Raw genomic sequence first — 15,624 nt, 5'->3', positions numbered from 1 at the left:
AGTTAAAATAAATAATGTGGTTTAGTTGGTGGATTTAGTTGTTGTATTAAGTCAAAACTAAACTAGCTAAAGTTGTTAAGTTGTTTAAATAAGTTAACATAAATAATGTGGTTTTGTTGATGAATTTAGTTGTTGGAATTAAGTCAAAACTAAACTAGTTAAAGTTAAAAAGTTGTTAAGTTGTTTAAATAAGTTAAAATAAATAATGTGGTTTTGTCAATACTAAACTAGTTTTAGGACTACTACTAGTAAAATTATTATTAAATTTTATTTATTATATAATTGAATATCTATATTTTTGTAGATGGATCATCGTTTGTGGATGTATAATATGCATTATGAAACTGGTGCTAGTTTGAAACCTGAGTTTATTGACGGTGTTAGAAATTTTATTGAACATACGACTCCAGTCAGGATTAGAAAGTATTGGATCGTCACGTCAAGCCGAGGCACTTGACGGTGTTCAAATTGTTGCTATGTCGGATCAAATAGCTAAACTTACAGCGGCACTAGCAGAGTCGGAGCAGAGAAGAGTAGCTGAACAAGAAAGCATGAGTGAGACCGTTCAGCGAATCAAAGAACAAGTGATGAACCTCGCTCGTCGACCTACTGCTTCCGCTCCCAATGACACCGACGACGAGAGTGATGAGGATGATTATGTAGATCTCACTCCCTAGTTTAGATCTCTGGACATTTATGAACTTTTTGAAATTTTTAAACGAATTTTAAAAGACTTTTACAAGTCTTTAATTTATGATTTAGATACTTCTGAATGTTATTTTAAGTTTGTTGTTTTATGTTTTGTTTAGATTGTTTATAGTATAAATTATAGGAACCACATATTATAAGTACGAAATAACATCATATCCCTTCTAGTTTTCTATTTACCAAATATCCCTTAAAAATGATGTTTGTGGGATACATAACGTTGTGCACGGGATACATTAGGTTTGATACATTCCACATAGCGGGATACATTAGGTTTGATACATTCCACATAGCGGGATACATAGCGTTGTGCACGGGATACATAGGTAAAATAAGGGATTTTTGAAATTTTTATAATTGTGTGTTTGATTGGGCTAAATATTGTAGGATTGAATTAAATTGTATTTGCAGGTGGGCAGCAAAAACTGTCAATTTCTGCTGTAAAAATATTGCAGAAAAAGCGACGGACAACGTGGTTTAGTCCGTCGCTTTTTTGGGTTTTAATTTTTTTAAAAACCCAGAAAAGTGACGGACAGCGTGGTTTTGTCCGTCGCTTTTCTGGGTTTTTAAAAATAAAATTTCCAGAAAAGCGACGGACTACGTCGCCTTTTAGAAATAAAAAAAATTAAAATAAAGCGACGGAGTCCGTTGCTTTTTTTAAAAAAATTCAAAAAAAAAGTAAAAATGCAATGCTATCCGTCGCTAAAAGCGACGCAGTCCGTCGCTTTTGGAAAAGCATCGAGCTAAAAAGCGACAAAGGTGACTGCATCGCTTTCTGTCGATTTTGACCAAAAAAGTGACGCAGTCCATCGTTTTTTGACAATTTTTTAGTAGTGACAAGAGGGCCAGTCGTGACTATAAAGTTTTGAACACTTTTGTACCTTGTAAACGTACTTACAAAAATTATCAAACTCATAAATCTTGATTGATAAATTTGTGGAAATTTTTCGAATTTGCCTCTTTCCCCACAAATTGTTTGTGAAATGAAGAAGATGATGAATAGTAGTTTAAATATCGACCATTTCTATAATCCATTTATTGATATGATACAATTGAAGAAATATAATAAGAAATACAAAAGAAAAAAGAATAATATACTTTTGAACTTATGATAAATTCTATACAAATAGAAAATCAACTGGCAAAAATAAAAAGAAAAACTTTCAAGTATAGATTAAATAGAAACTTAAGATTTTTTTCTAAAACAGAAGAGAATTTCTTGTGGAGTAGGGGAGTGAGTGTTGGAATAGGTTATTCAATAATGAGTTTATTTATAACTTGAAGAACCAAGTGTTATTTACTCTAAGGATATAATAATGTACGTTTAACTAGTATTTTGTCCATTTCAATTTTATGGCACGCTTTTCATTTTAATTTATCCATTCTAGAGATAATGTCACCTATCTATATTTAGAAATAATTTAATTCATATATTTTTAATAAAAGTTTATACCTATGACTTATTTTATACCGTCTACATTAGATAATGTCAATTTCCGATGGACTTTCAGTGAAAATTGGCTCATCGTTAAGGAATTTCTAGCAAAAAGTCCATCGATTCATGAAAAGCCAAATTTTAAAGAATTTTGTCAGAAACATTTTCGACGAGCCAATTTTTGATAAATCTCATTGCAAATTAGAGCTTCATGACCGAATATAATTGTTTACATAAACATTTAAAAAAAAAAACTAATTGTTGCTTACAAAAAATACCAAATAAATCAAATAGGTTTGTGGTTTTTCTTTGTTTTTGACAACAAAGGTCTATATTGCTAAATTATCTTGCTAATTTTAGTACTTTTTATATTAATGTAATTATTAGGATTTAATTTATATATATATATATATATATATATAGTATAATTATATTTTGTATACAATTATAATATAATATGGGCATATAAGTAAATTTGCTAGAGTATTTGTGTGAAAATCTTTGACATAATAAACTCTATTAGTGGTTTTTTTTTTTTGTATATATTCTAGTTATAACTACTACCTACATGCAAAACTCTAAGTATTTATATTGTATCATGAAAAATCGTAAAAGAACAAAGAGAAAATTAAATTCTTCTCATATGGATCTGAACCAATAAAATTTTAATCGATTAAGTTTTGGATTACATGAAATAAAATTTACCGAAACGCCTTAAATGAGGATATGAAATTTAGTTATAAAATAACAATAAATAATTTGTCTTATTTTGGAAAGAAAGAAGCAAAACTCAAAAAGGCATCCTAATAACTAATTAGTCACTTGTTTCTTTTATATAGTTGCCCAAAAAAAAAAAAAAAGAAGAAATTCAAAAATCAATGAGTTTCTTATTGTTTTAAAAGAACTTGTATTATTGATTACCCAAAATATGTTTACAGTTCATAATATTCATGATAAGATTAATTAAATGTGTTATGTTAATATTTTTTGTTGTTGTTCTTTATTTGAGGAAATATGATTATTATTATGATAATAATAATTTAAATATTGCATATATTTTATATAAGCAGACAAATATATATATATTATAATAATTATTATTTTATTTAAGGTTAAATTCTATGTGAAATATGACAAGGATCAAAATTATAATTAACCAACAATAGTTTTTTGAGAGCACTTGATAGTGAAATTTCATTTGATGAGAGTAACTTCTGGTTATAAGTTTATAATCGAGCATTACAGATTGTAGGGGTGTACATGACCGAGTTAGTTCGGGTTTTTCAAATATCAAACCAAATTATTTGTGTAAAAAAATTTAATTTATAAACCAAACCAAACTAATAAAATTCTGATTTTTTCGGTTTTTTCAACCTTGGGTTGGTTCGGGTTTTTCAAATACCAAACCAAACCATTGTGTCGAATTTTTAAATTTATAAATCAAACCAAACTAATAAAGCTCGATTATTTTCAGATTTTTGGATTTTTTCGGTAAAGTTTGCATACAAACATATAATTAACTTGTGCTCCAAATATTTCTTTAGTCTAACCAAAATACAATTATCTAAGGTATTTCTTAAGAAAATAACACAAAATATGAGATGAGTACCGATGACACTAAAATATTCAATAAAAAATAATAATGAAATCATCATATAAAATAAATATTGCAAAGTCATTATGAAAATGATCATAATTTAAAAGTACTAAATCATGCTAAAAAAAAGTTTAATAAGTATTAGTTACATTACTAAATATTTAAGGAAAATTAAAATTAGATTATGTATTTTAATTGTCTAAACCAATGTAAACTTATAGAACAAGTATTCAATATTATTGTCATTCTTAGTGTTGAATTGACTTTCTTTTTTGCATTAATATTAATTTGATTTTGATTTAAGTTTTATTATAATTATCAACATCTATGAACTATAATCTTTATTGGACCATTCCGAATTTTCTAAGTTTTAAACTTGAAATAATATATTAAAAGATAAAAACTATGAAATAGTATAAGAAATATTTTAAAATTAAATCAAAGTAAATATTTTTATGTATAAAATAAAATTTTAAAATTACATATATAATGTCGGGTTGATTTTTTTTAGTTGAAACCAAACCAACCCAAATATAGTCGGGCTTTTTTTCCAATACCAAATCACTAGTCGAGTTTTTTTTTTGGATTGACTCGATTTGCGGTTTGATTTGGTTTTCGGTTCGATTTTGTACACCCCTAACAGATTATATGCGTCAAAATTAAATCTGATAAAGAGATTGGACCAGAATTTGTGGGGTCCGATTCCTTATGTTAAAATAGAATTGGCCCAATCTTACAAGGCCTTTCAGAGAGATTCCAAATAGAAGATTTTTCATAAATAACTATAGTAGCCTTAGTTTATCTAATTACAATGCATCTCAAGACTTTTATAGAGAAGATAGAGGGAAGAGGCGAGCGAGAGTTCAGAGAGAGAGAGAGTGCAAAGATGCTAGATATAAGTTGTATTAATATGAACGTTGTCTCTGAAATTACACAGATTAGTTGTAATTTGTTCCAAATACATTATATTCAAGCATGATTCACATGTATATAGTGTACTCTCTCTCTCTCTCTCCTCTCCTATATCGCTCACCTATCTCCTCTTGTGCACACCTATTTTCCTCACTCGAACGCCTCTCTCCCTATATACCTGTATTTTAGAATGTATCAAAGCTTCACAAAATGTTATTTATTTGTGTATCCATAATTAATTTAATCAGTGTATTTGATATCAATTTTATCTCGTATATCCCATATCAATATCATCACTATATCTGGTATCAAATATTTAGTCTATACATGCATAAGGAGAAAGAGCAAGGACAGATAGAGCAGAAAAGAGGAAGAGAGAAGAAAGAGGGCAGAGAGAGAGAGAGAAAGAAGAAGAGAGCGGGGAGGAGACATGGAGAGAAATTAGTGATTCATGTAACTAGTTTAGAGTATATGTAATTATTTTAAAGTATAGGAAGGGATGTTTATCTGATTAAAATGATGGTTTGGGACTACTTTCAATTTTAAAAGAATTTACATATAGTGATGTAAGCTACCATAGGAATATCCCAAATATACAATTTACAATGGACATAGCCTAGTAATTTTATATTTAAATTAGACAAACTTATGTTCAATTGAATTTCATGAAGACACCACTGTTTAGTGTATATACTCTTACACAATAGTATACATTACATATGCACCCTTATATATTATTATATATTATAAATATGTTGTATATAAAATGAATAAGTAACAAAGTATTAATACCAAATTGATTAAACATAAATTAATTAAAATATAAAAACTTACCAACAACGGGTCTGAAGGGATCGTTGATGTGTTGTGAACTTATAGCACATTCGACGCCCAAAACAAAGATTAACGCAAGAAACCAATCATGTTTTTATCGATATGATGTTCTTTTGGTTTAATGTGCAGGAAATGTGTTTTTAAGCAAGTGTTGAATGAAAAGAGATTAAATGGAAATTTAGCAGTTGTTGATGGAAGGATATACGGTCCGTGAAGATCTAAATGGCCCGTGTAATTGCTTGTTGAAGTGGTCTGGAAGAAAAGAAAGAAAAATGTAACTATGTGACGCACTAGATGGATCGTAGTGACCTATAAGGACCGTAAAGTGACTCATGGGAAACAGCAACAAAGGTTGAAAAAATTGACCAAGTGTTGAATTACGAGAGGCATTAACGGACCATGAAACGCTTCATGCGCCATCTTTCTTGCTCTTGAATGTTGTCGACTGAGTTACTTTCCTACTTCGTGTAGGAATCTTTTCTAAGACTATACTTAATTCTTTAGGGTTTTATTTTGAATTATTATCGATATTGTGAGACAAGTTCTTATCACGGAGACAATAGTTTCCTTATTTTGAAGACTCTTTTTGATATTTGATCATCATTTTGATCATTCTTAATCAAGAAGTATTGGTTTTTATTATTGTTAAGTCTATTTTATAAACATTCATCAATCTTTAGCCAATGTTTTGTTAAGAACACGAGGGGCTAAGCACCACAACTAGGGTTGTGGATAGGGGTGGGCATGGTATCGTATATACCGAATTACCATACCATACCAGAATTTCTAATACCGTGATTTTGATATTATGGTATATGGTATACATTTTAATTTTTTTGGTATTCAATATGGTATTTGGTATTTAGAAATAATAGACAGAAATATCGAATACCATACCGAAGTATATAGTTACATAACTAACATATATATTATTAAAATGCTAACAAATATGCAACCTAGTATTAGGGCCTGTTTGGATTGGCTTTTGGCTTATGACTTATAAGCCAAAAGCCATAAGTTAGGATTTCTAACTTATGGCTTTTGGCTTATTTTTGTTATTTTGGCTTTAAAATAAGTGCTTATAAGCACTTTTTAACTTTATCCAAATACTTCAAAACTGCTTAAAAGCTATTTTGTCTTAAAAGCACCTAAAATAAGTCAATCTAAACGAGCACTTAGTATAAACTAAATGTTTAGAAGTTAAAACTTTGACTACTCTATGTTGATTGAATTTTAATTGATTAACAAAAGTAGTTGTTTGTACTATTTTTGAATATATATTTCTACACGTGTAATGTGTTAGTATGATACAATTGAGACATTTTTTTAGTTGTCGAAGTCATAATACTCTATTAGACGAGTATATATTAGTAGAGGTTGAACAAACTAAGGTTACCAATTTTCCATACCGTAGAATACCGAAACTGAACTTCAAAATACCGAACCATACCAAATTAAATTTGTATGGTAATGGTTTAAAGTTTTTAAACCGAATATCAAAATTACGGTACCAAAACTTTAAAATATTGTACCATACCATGCCCACCCCTAGTTGTGGGAGCCATGACTACGATACAACTCTAAAATCAACCACGAATAACTTTCAATTGTTATTAACATGCTTCGTTTCTATTTTCATATTGATTCCTTTCTAACGAGTGCACACGTTAGAACCTGCATGTATACATTACTTGTTCGAGAGAAAAGTACATGATTAAGAAAATCTAGAAGCGAATCTAACAACTTGCTTTGAAGACTTGAGCTTGAGAGATGATAGTTTTCTAACCAAGTATGCAAGGGTAAAAATTGAAACACTCTAAGACCGATAGGAGAGAAGTGGCATTCATCTAATATGGCTGAAAAGCGTTTAGTTGTACACAATCATCTATGAATGTATGTATTGTATCAAAAGATTGTTATTTGTACAAAATCTGATTTGGAGTCTAAAGATCATGGGGAACACAATTCTAGTCTATTCTAATTGATAATCAAACTTTGCAATTGTCATCTATTACCATTACTATTTAACACTAAATACAATTGGTTACTTAGATATCAAAACAAACCCAATATTTACTTTATGCAATTTAATTTCTAGAAATATCAACTGAAACTGAACATAAGAACTAGTAGATTTGTTTGTTCTATATTTCCTCGTGGGATCGACCTCAACTCTCGTTGAGTTCTATAATAGACATCGACCGTTTACACTTCTTAATTGAGGTATAAGTTTGGACGTATCATTTTTGTGTCACGATCCAGGGGTACCCCCTAGATGTAACAAGGCATATTCAACCTCGAAGGGTCTCATACAAGCCCCTTAGCATATCATAACATAGGATAAAAGAAACGATGCAGAATTAGAAAAAAACTTTATTCTCGAAGTCTTTTATAAAAGCAAGCGGAAGTCTAGACTTGTCTCAATTATCCATCTATTACAATCCTTAAATCAAAATAGGGACTCAACTCTTACAATAGTTTGAAAATGAAATAACTAGAATGAAATTACTAAATGAAGATATTTGTCCTTGAATCTTGAGGACTCACCAACTAGCAAGGAGGATGATCAATTCCAAGCTCTAGCCACAAGGGGAATCAAATTGAGTGACAATCCCTACACTTATAGAATAATGTAGGAAACTATGGGTTAGTACAAAAATGCACCAAGTATGATAACCATGCATAAAAAACCTTTAAAACATGCTAAAAGAGACATTTTAGTTGAAACCATGCTATATGCTAATTTTGAACATTATCTTAGAAATAGTCGGAAAACGTAACTCATAAGAAAACTCATGTATAGTTCATCATAGCATAAAGGATAACAACATAATCATAAGCATAGCCACCAACATAGACATAATGCAACATCAACTATCATAAGACATGGTTCATGCACATAGTAAACTACCAAGATCATCTCATCATAATAGAACCATCATATAAGTAACTCTAAGTTATACGTGTGCAATGCATAGATAAGATCCCATAATCCCATCTACACTAAGTACCACTTTAGGCCACCCTAATCATACTTTTCATTCTTTGATCTCACGTATTCATAGATAAGGAACATTCATCTTTAACAACTCATATCAATGAGTGCAACTCATAACAACACTTCACATTAAAACATGCATCAATTCATAAACATTCATAGCATAAAAAGAACACACCACAGCTATTCTCAAAGCATACTTGTACAATGTATGAATGAAGTCACATACCCCCCACTCACACTAAGTAGTGCTTCTTGAGAAGCCATAGTTCATAATTATTCATTGTGGGGGTAAGCTTTAACCGACATAGACCATGTGAGCAACTCATGGAATTCGGTATTACCCACACTGAAAAGGGTTGTCCTACTCGCCTAAGGTAGAACCATTCTTAGCTTAGATGGAAGGTCCACGAGCTAAGGACCTATGTAGGCACATAGTTATGGGATACGGAGATTGCTACTAGATACCCCTCCTCAACTCACGTGAGGGCATCCATCTCAAGAGATTGCTTCTAGAAACTCCGCCTCAACTCATGTGAAGGCTTCCATCTCATATCAATATCCACTCGGTGTTAAGCATTATTCCCTACGGAGTACTTGACATTTCATTAGTTGAGTTCATTAATATGGAAGAATGTATGAACACTCAATCCAACATCATTCATAGGATAGCTCATAGATTCAATAGGTGAGAATAACCTTTCAACACTAGATTCATCATATTGTTAGAAAACCTTTCACATCATATCATATTCATACATAAGTGTGTACATGAGGATAACCTCCAACAACACAACAACTAGATCATAATCATATTCACTTTACTCTAAAAGTGTTCTTAAAGCATATTCATAGCCCTCATAATGTCATACATAATTCATATACTTTTCCCTTCAAGGGCCATAGATCATAATCCATCAATCACATCTAGAATTACTACATTATTCATGGATGATAACATAATTCAAGTAACCCAACTATAACAAGTATAATCTCATATCATCCTTCTAAAATCAACAATTTTCATCATAAGATCCAAATTGGGGAAATTAGAGATTTCATGGGTTCTTGGAGGAATTCATCATAAATCAAAAATAAATCATCAATTCAATCATAATCCATCATAAATCAACCATTAAAAACATTTTTTGGAAATAACCCACAAGATTGAAGTCAAACCCTAACTTTGGGGAAATCACTAGTTTTGAAATTGAGTTTGGAGGGACTCTATGGATGAAGATTATCCATAGATGAAGGACTACCATACCTTAGTTATGATTCTCCAACGAAATTGAGTGAAAAATCTTTGTTTCTTCAAGCCCTATCTCCAATTTTACTCTTCTTCTTTCTTGAGTTCTAGAGAGAGAAAGTTTGAGTATAAGAGGAACTTCGGGGTAATAGTTAGGTTTTGGGAAATAATGATGCGAATGAGTGTGTTTTGACCTAAAATGACTTATATAGGGTCTAGGATTAGGATTAAAATGATCTAGTTTAGGTATTAGATGCACAGGAAATGACCCATATAACTTTGAAAAATTTAACTGACGGGTGCCTTTCAAGGAAGGCTTTCACCGGCCACTCATTGATTCACGGCCAGTAAAGGCTCCCGTGAACAGAGGCCTGGAAATTTTTCTAAGTAAATCTCCACGAATGGGTCTACCATCTGTGGACCATTCTACTGGTCGTAGACACGTCCGTAAATCATTGCCTTAGAAAATATTTCACAAGGCTTGGGTTCAAGGATGGGTTCACCGGCCGTGGACTCTTTCACCGTCCTTGAACCCTTCCTTAGAACCTTGCCTTAGAATATTTTTCACAAGGCTTGGGTTCAAGGATGGGTTCACCGGCCGTGGACTCTTCCACCGTCCTTGAACCCTTCCTTAGAACCTTGCCTTAGTATATTTTTCACAAGGCTTGGGTTCAAGGATGGGTTCACCGGCTGCGGACTCTTCCACCTTCCTTGAACCCTTCTTTAGAACCTTGCCTTAGAATATTTTTCACAAGGCTTGGGTTCAAGGATGGGTTCACTGGCCATGGACTCTTCCACCGTCCTTGAACCCTTCCTTAGACCCTTGCCTTAGAATATTTTGAGGTGTTACAATTTTGGTGCCGCTACTAGGGAATTCGCCTATAAATATTTTACTAATAATTATTTAAGTTTGTAGGGGTATTTTATAATTTTACTTCTTTTTTCTTGTCTTTGTCCTCTTCAGATAACTCAGTTAGTGTATGCCAAACAATAGAAGTAAGGGACTACCTTTGGTTCCTTACAACCTTGATCTTGCAAGATCTATTAGAAGAATGGTTAGCACTCAAGAGACTGAGGCACAGAGGTAGAGAATGAGTAAGAATGCTCGGCCAAGCTAGGGGTGCCAACAATGAAGAAAATGACCCAAACAAGGTAAATGTTGAGGATGAAGAGGAAGAAGAGTTGGCTCCCCAACAACAACTATTAACACCTCAGCAACGACCATTAGCTCCAAGAGTTTGACGTCAAAAACAAGTACATTTGGCTTTCAAAGATAATGATCCAGAGTTGAATAGGCGGAGCTACTGGAGCTATAGTTATCCCACCATTGCCGCCAGGAGTCAAATTCACTATAAGTAGCACTATGATTTAGTTCTTGAACCTATAGGGGTTGTTTAGAGGTACAAATAGTGAGGATGCAAATCAACACTTGATGGACTTCGTCACAACTTGCAAATTAGTTGAGATTCCTGGGGCGACAGAAAGGCACTTCAAATAGGTATTTTATAGGTCATTGAATTTTGTGACAAGGCTAGTAGTGGACACAGTGTTTGGTGGATCCTTCCTGAGGAAGCCTTTCCCCAAAATCATGACCATTATGGATGAGGTATCGAGAAATAAGAGAGCATGGCATACCAAAGATACATAAATTGGGGATCTTGGGTTCACATTTGAGTTGTCGATACAACAGCGAAAGAGAGAGGAAGAACGTGACCAAGACATGACCCACATGAAAACTCAGATGGATTTACTCACGAAACATCTATTAGTGACTGGTACAGAAAGAGAAAATGTAGTAGGTGTTGTAGCCAAGTATGAAGATTAGGAATTTTATTTTGATGAGGAATCTAAACATCTGAACAACCAGGGGGTTCCAAAATAATAACTCGTTAAACCAAGGCTATAATTCTAAAAATCAAGGTAGGAACTACCAACGAGATGGCCAATATGACAGAGCTGGAAATAGGGATTATGAAAGTTGGCAGAAAAAAGATGAATTCAAGAATGATCGCAGTGGTGTGTATGTGCCTCCAGAAAATATAGATGAAACGTGTAATGGGTCTAGTAGGTCTAGGACGGAAGATATATTGGCAAAGGTGTTGCAGAGGGTTGAATCTACAAATATGGGGATAAAAGAGCTGAAAAACGATTTATCCAACATGAGTCAGCTGGTGGATTCACACTATTAAGCAATTAGAATAATTAATAGGGCAACTCTCAGCCTCATTGAACCAAAAAAAAAAGGGACATTGCCCAATAACACAATTCATAACCCAAAAAGGATGGGCACTTCATGGCTATCACCACTTGTAGTGTTAAATCATTGTCAGAACCTTTACTTGCAAGTATTGAGCAGAAAACAAGTGTAGATCTAGATGCAGAAAATGAGGCAAGTAAAGGAGGATTGGAAGAGGAAGAAACATCTAAAGATTTAGCTATCATACTAGGAACAAGTAAATGTACAAGAGAAGTTAAAGAGCTTGCGGTAGAGGTAGCACAACCTTTACAATAGATTCCTAGACCCCATCCATTTCTACAAAGTCTTAAAAAGAAAGTTGAAGAAGGAAATCTCTTGAAGTTCATATCCATGCTTCTTCAACTGTCAGTAAATATCCAATAGGTGGAAGTTTTTGAACAGATGTAAGGCTTCACCAAGTTCATGAAAGACTTGGTGGCAAAGAAGAGAGGAAAAAGTTTCGAGCCTGCAGATAATGTTCACCATTGTAGTGCTATTGCTACAAGGTCTTTGGTATAGAAAAAAGAGGATCTGTATGCATTTACTATACCTTGTACAATTGGTGCATTTCACTTCGTCAAAGCTCTGTGTGATTTTGGGGTAAGTAGGAGTGCTCTTCCTTTCAAGCCTTCTGCCTTACAGTCTATAGACCTTACCTCACTAATCTTTTATTTTCTCTCGGGATTTAGTTTGAGTTGTTGTCTCAGTAGTTGCATTCCCTCTAGTCCCCTTGAAAGAGAGGAGGGGCCTAAGCCTCTTTAGTTCCATCTCCTTGAGTTTCAATTGGAATGCTAGGGGTTGGAGTCCTAGGGTAAGTCCCAAAGTCCTCAAAAAAACTGAGCCGAACTTCTAAACCGCCCGCTTCCATAGAACAATATCGTGGCAACGTAGACCTAAGTGGTCATATTGGATCCTTGGGAACCATCACAAGTACGGTCGTTAGTGCAGCTCAGCTGGAAGAGATTCTAAGCCATCATCAACCTCATGCCGCTGGCAATATACAAGCAATTGGACTTGGGAACTCCAAAACCTGCAACCATGTGGTTGATGATGGCTGATAGGTCAGTAAAAAAAACCCGTAGGTATTCTATGTGATTTATTGGTGAAAGTTGAAAGCTTCATCTTTTCGGCTGACTTTGTGATTTTAGATTGTGACGTGGGTTTTGGAGTCCCCATAATTTTGGGGAGGCCATTTTTGGTCACCGTTGGAGCATTGGTTATGTGGAAATTGGAGAGTTGAAGATTATTCTAAATAATGAGGAGGTGAAATTTAAGGTGTGCAAATATATGAAGCAGCCAAAAGATATTAGTGTGGTGTCTGCTATTGATACAACTGATGATGGGGTTATTGAAGTGCCCAAAGAAGAACATTTCACTGTAGAAACGCAAGTCGCATTAATTATGAACTTTGATGATGTTTTCAAAATAGATAATGTGGAGACTTTAAATGCATTGCAGAGAATGGGATCACATTCATACTATCCTAAGAAGTTAGACCTGGATCTGAAAAATAGGTCGACTCCTCCAGTAAAACCATCATTTGAGGAGCCACATGTGCTTGAATTGAAGCAATTGCCTAGCAGTCTGAGGTATGTGTTTTTGGATGAAAATAACACTTCACAAGTTGTTGTGGCTGCAGATTTGTATATTGAGCAAGTACAAGCACTGGTGAAGGTACTTAAAAGTTTTAAAAAGACAATTGGTTGGACCATTGCTGATATTATTGGTACATTTCCTGGTATTTGCACTCACAAAATCCAATTGGAAGAAGACTGGCTGAGTACAGAGCACCAAAGGAGGCTAAACCCATCTATGCAAGAGGTGGTAAAGAAGGAGATTATCAAATGGTTAGATGCATGAGCGGTATATCCTATATCAGATAGTCATTAGGTGAGCCCACTCCAATCTGTACCCAAAAATGAAGGAATGACAATGGTGGAAAATGCAAAAATGAGTTGATCCTACAAAGGCCAGTCATAGGTTGGCGAGTTTGTGTGGACTATAGAAAGTTAAACAAATGAATTTGAAAGCCCAATTTCCAATGCCTTTTATGGACCAAATGTTAGATACGTTGGTAGGGAAAGGCTGGTATTGTTTCTTGATTGGGTACAATGGTTATAACCAGATTATTATGGTTCCAGAAGATCAGGATAAAACCACTTTTACATGTCCATATGGAACCTTGGCGCTCAAACACATGTCATTTGGATTATGTAATGCTCGTGCTACTCTCCAGCGAATTATGTTGTCCATTTTCTCAGACATGGTTGAAGACACCTTAGAGGTATTTATGGATGACTTCTCTATGGTAGGTTATACTTTTGATGATTGTTTGTTAAATCTTAGAAGGACACTACAGAGACGTGAAGAGGCAAATCTGGTTCTGAACTAGGAAAAGTGTCATTTCATGGTAAAAGAGGGCATAGTGTTGAGCCACAAAGTCTCTTAGAAAGATTTGGAGGTGGACAGGGCAAAGATTGAAGCCACTGAGAAGCTTCCCTCGGCTATTTCTGTGAAGGAAATCCCTAGTTTCTTGTGACATATAGGGTTCTATCGGAGGTTCATTAAGGAATTCTCCAAGATTGCACACCCTTTGTACCAACTATTGGAGAAGGAGATAAAGTTCACATTTGATGAGGCATGCACATGCATTAAAGTGTTTTAATTTCAGCCCTAGTTATCATTGCCCCAATTGGTATGACCATATGATGTAATGCGTGATACGAGTGGTGTTGCTTTGGGGTTGTGTTGGGCCGAAATTAAACACAACAAGATCTTTCACCCGATATACTATGCAAGCAAATCATTGAATAAAACTCAAAAGAACTATACGGTTATTGAGTAAGAATGTTGGCAGTCGAGTATGCCTTTGAGAAGTTCAGAGCGTACCTTCTGGTCACAAAAGTGATAGTGCACACTGCCATGCATCATTGAGATATTTGATAACAAATAAAGATGCTAAGCCAAAGTTGTTAAGATGGGTGCTCTTACTACAGGAATTTGAATTTGAGGTTAAAAACCGAAGGGCTTGTGAGAACCATGTGACAGACCACTTATCTAGATTAGAAGCAGAAAAGAAGGTGTAAGTTGAGCTTTACATTGATGACTCATTCCCAGATGAACAGCTATTAGTCCCTACTCTTTATCTTATTCCTTTTTTTGCTGATTTTGCCAACTATCCTGTCAGTAATTTGATACAAGAAGACATGACTTTTCAACAAAGAAAGAAGTTTTTGCATGATGTGGGAAAATACTTTTGGGATGAGCCCTACTTGTATAGGGTTTGTGCTGACAATATAATACGAAGGTGTGTACCTGAAGCTGAGATGTCGAGTATTCTTAAAGCATGTCACTCTTCTCCAATTGGTGGACACCATAAAGGAGCTTGCACTACCCACAAAGTGTTCCAAAGTGGGTATTACTAGCCCACCATTCTTCAAGATGCATTTGATCTAGTAAAAGGTTGTGATATGACTCCTATCATGGAGGTAGAATTAATTGATGTATAGGGCATCGACTTTATGAGACCATTTGTGAGTTCTTATGCGAAGAAGTACATCTTGGTTGCAGTAGACTATGTCTCCAAATGGGTAGAAATAGTTGCATTGGCAGAGAATGATGGCAAGAGTGTTTGGGTTCTTAAAGTGAAATATTT

This window comes from Solanum verrucosum, unplaced genomic scaffold (genome assembly GCF_900185275.1).
Source record: "Solanum verrucosum unplaced genomic scaffold, falcon-dt-bn FXZP01000049.1, whole genome shotgun sequence".
Taxonomy (NCBI): domain Eukaryota; kingdom Viridiplantae; phylum Streptophyta; class Magnoliopsida; order Solanales; family Solanaceae; genus Solanum; species Solanum verrucosum.
The sequence above is the reverse complement of the archived record's forward strand: the minus strand, read 5'-3'. Positions refer to the sequence as shown.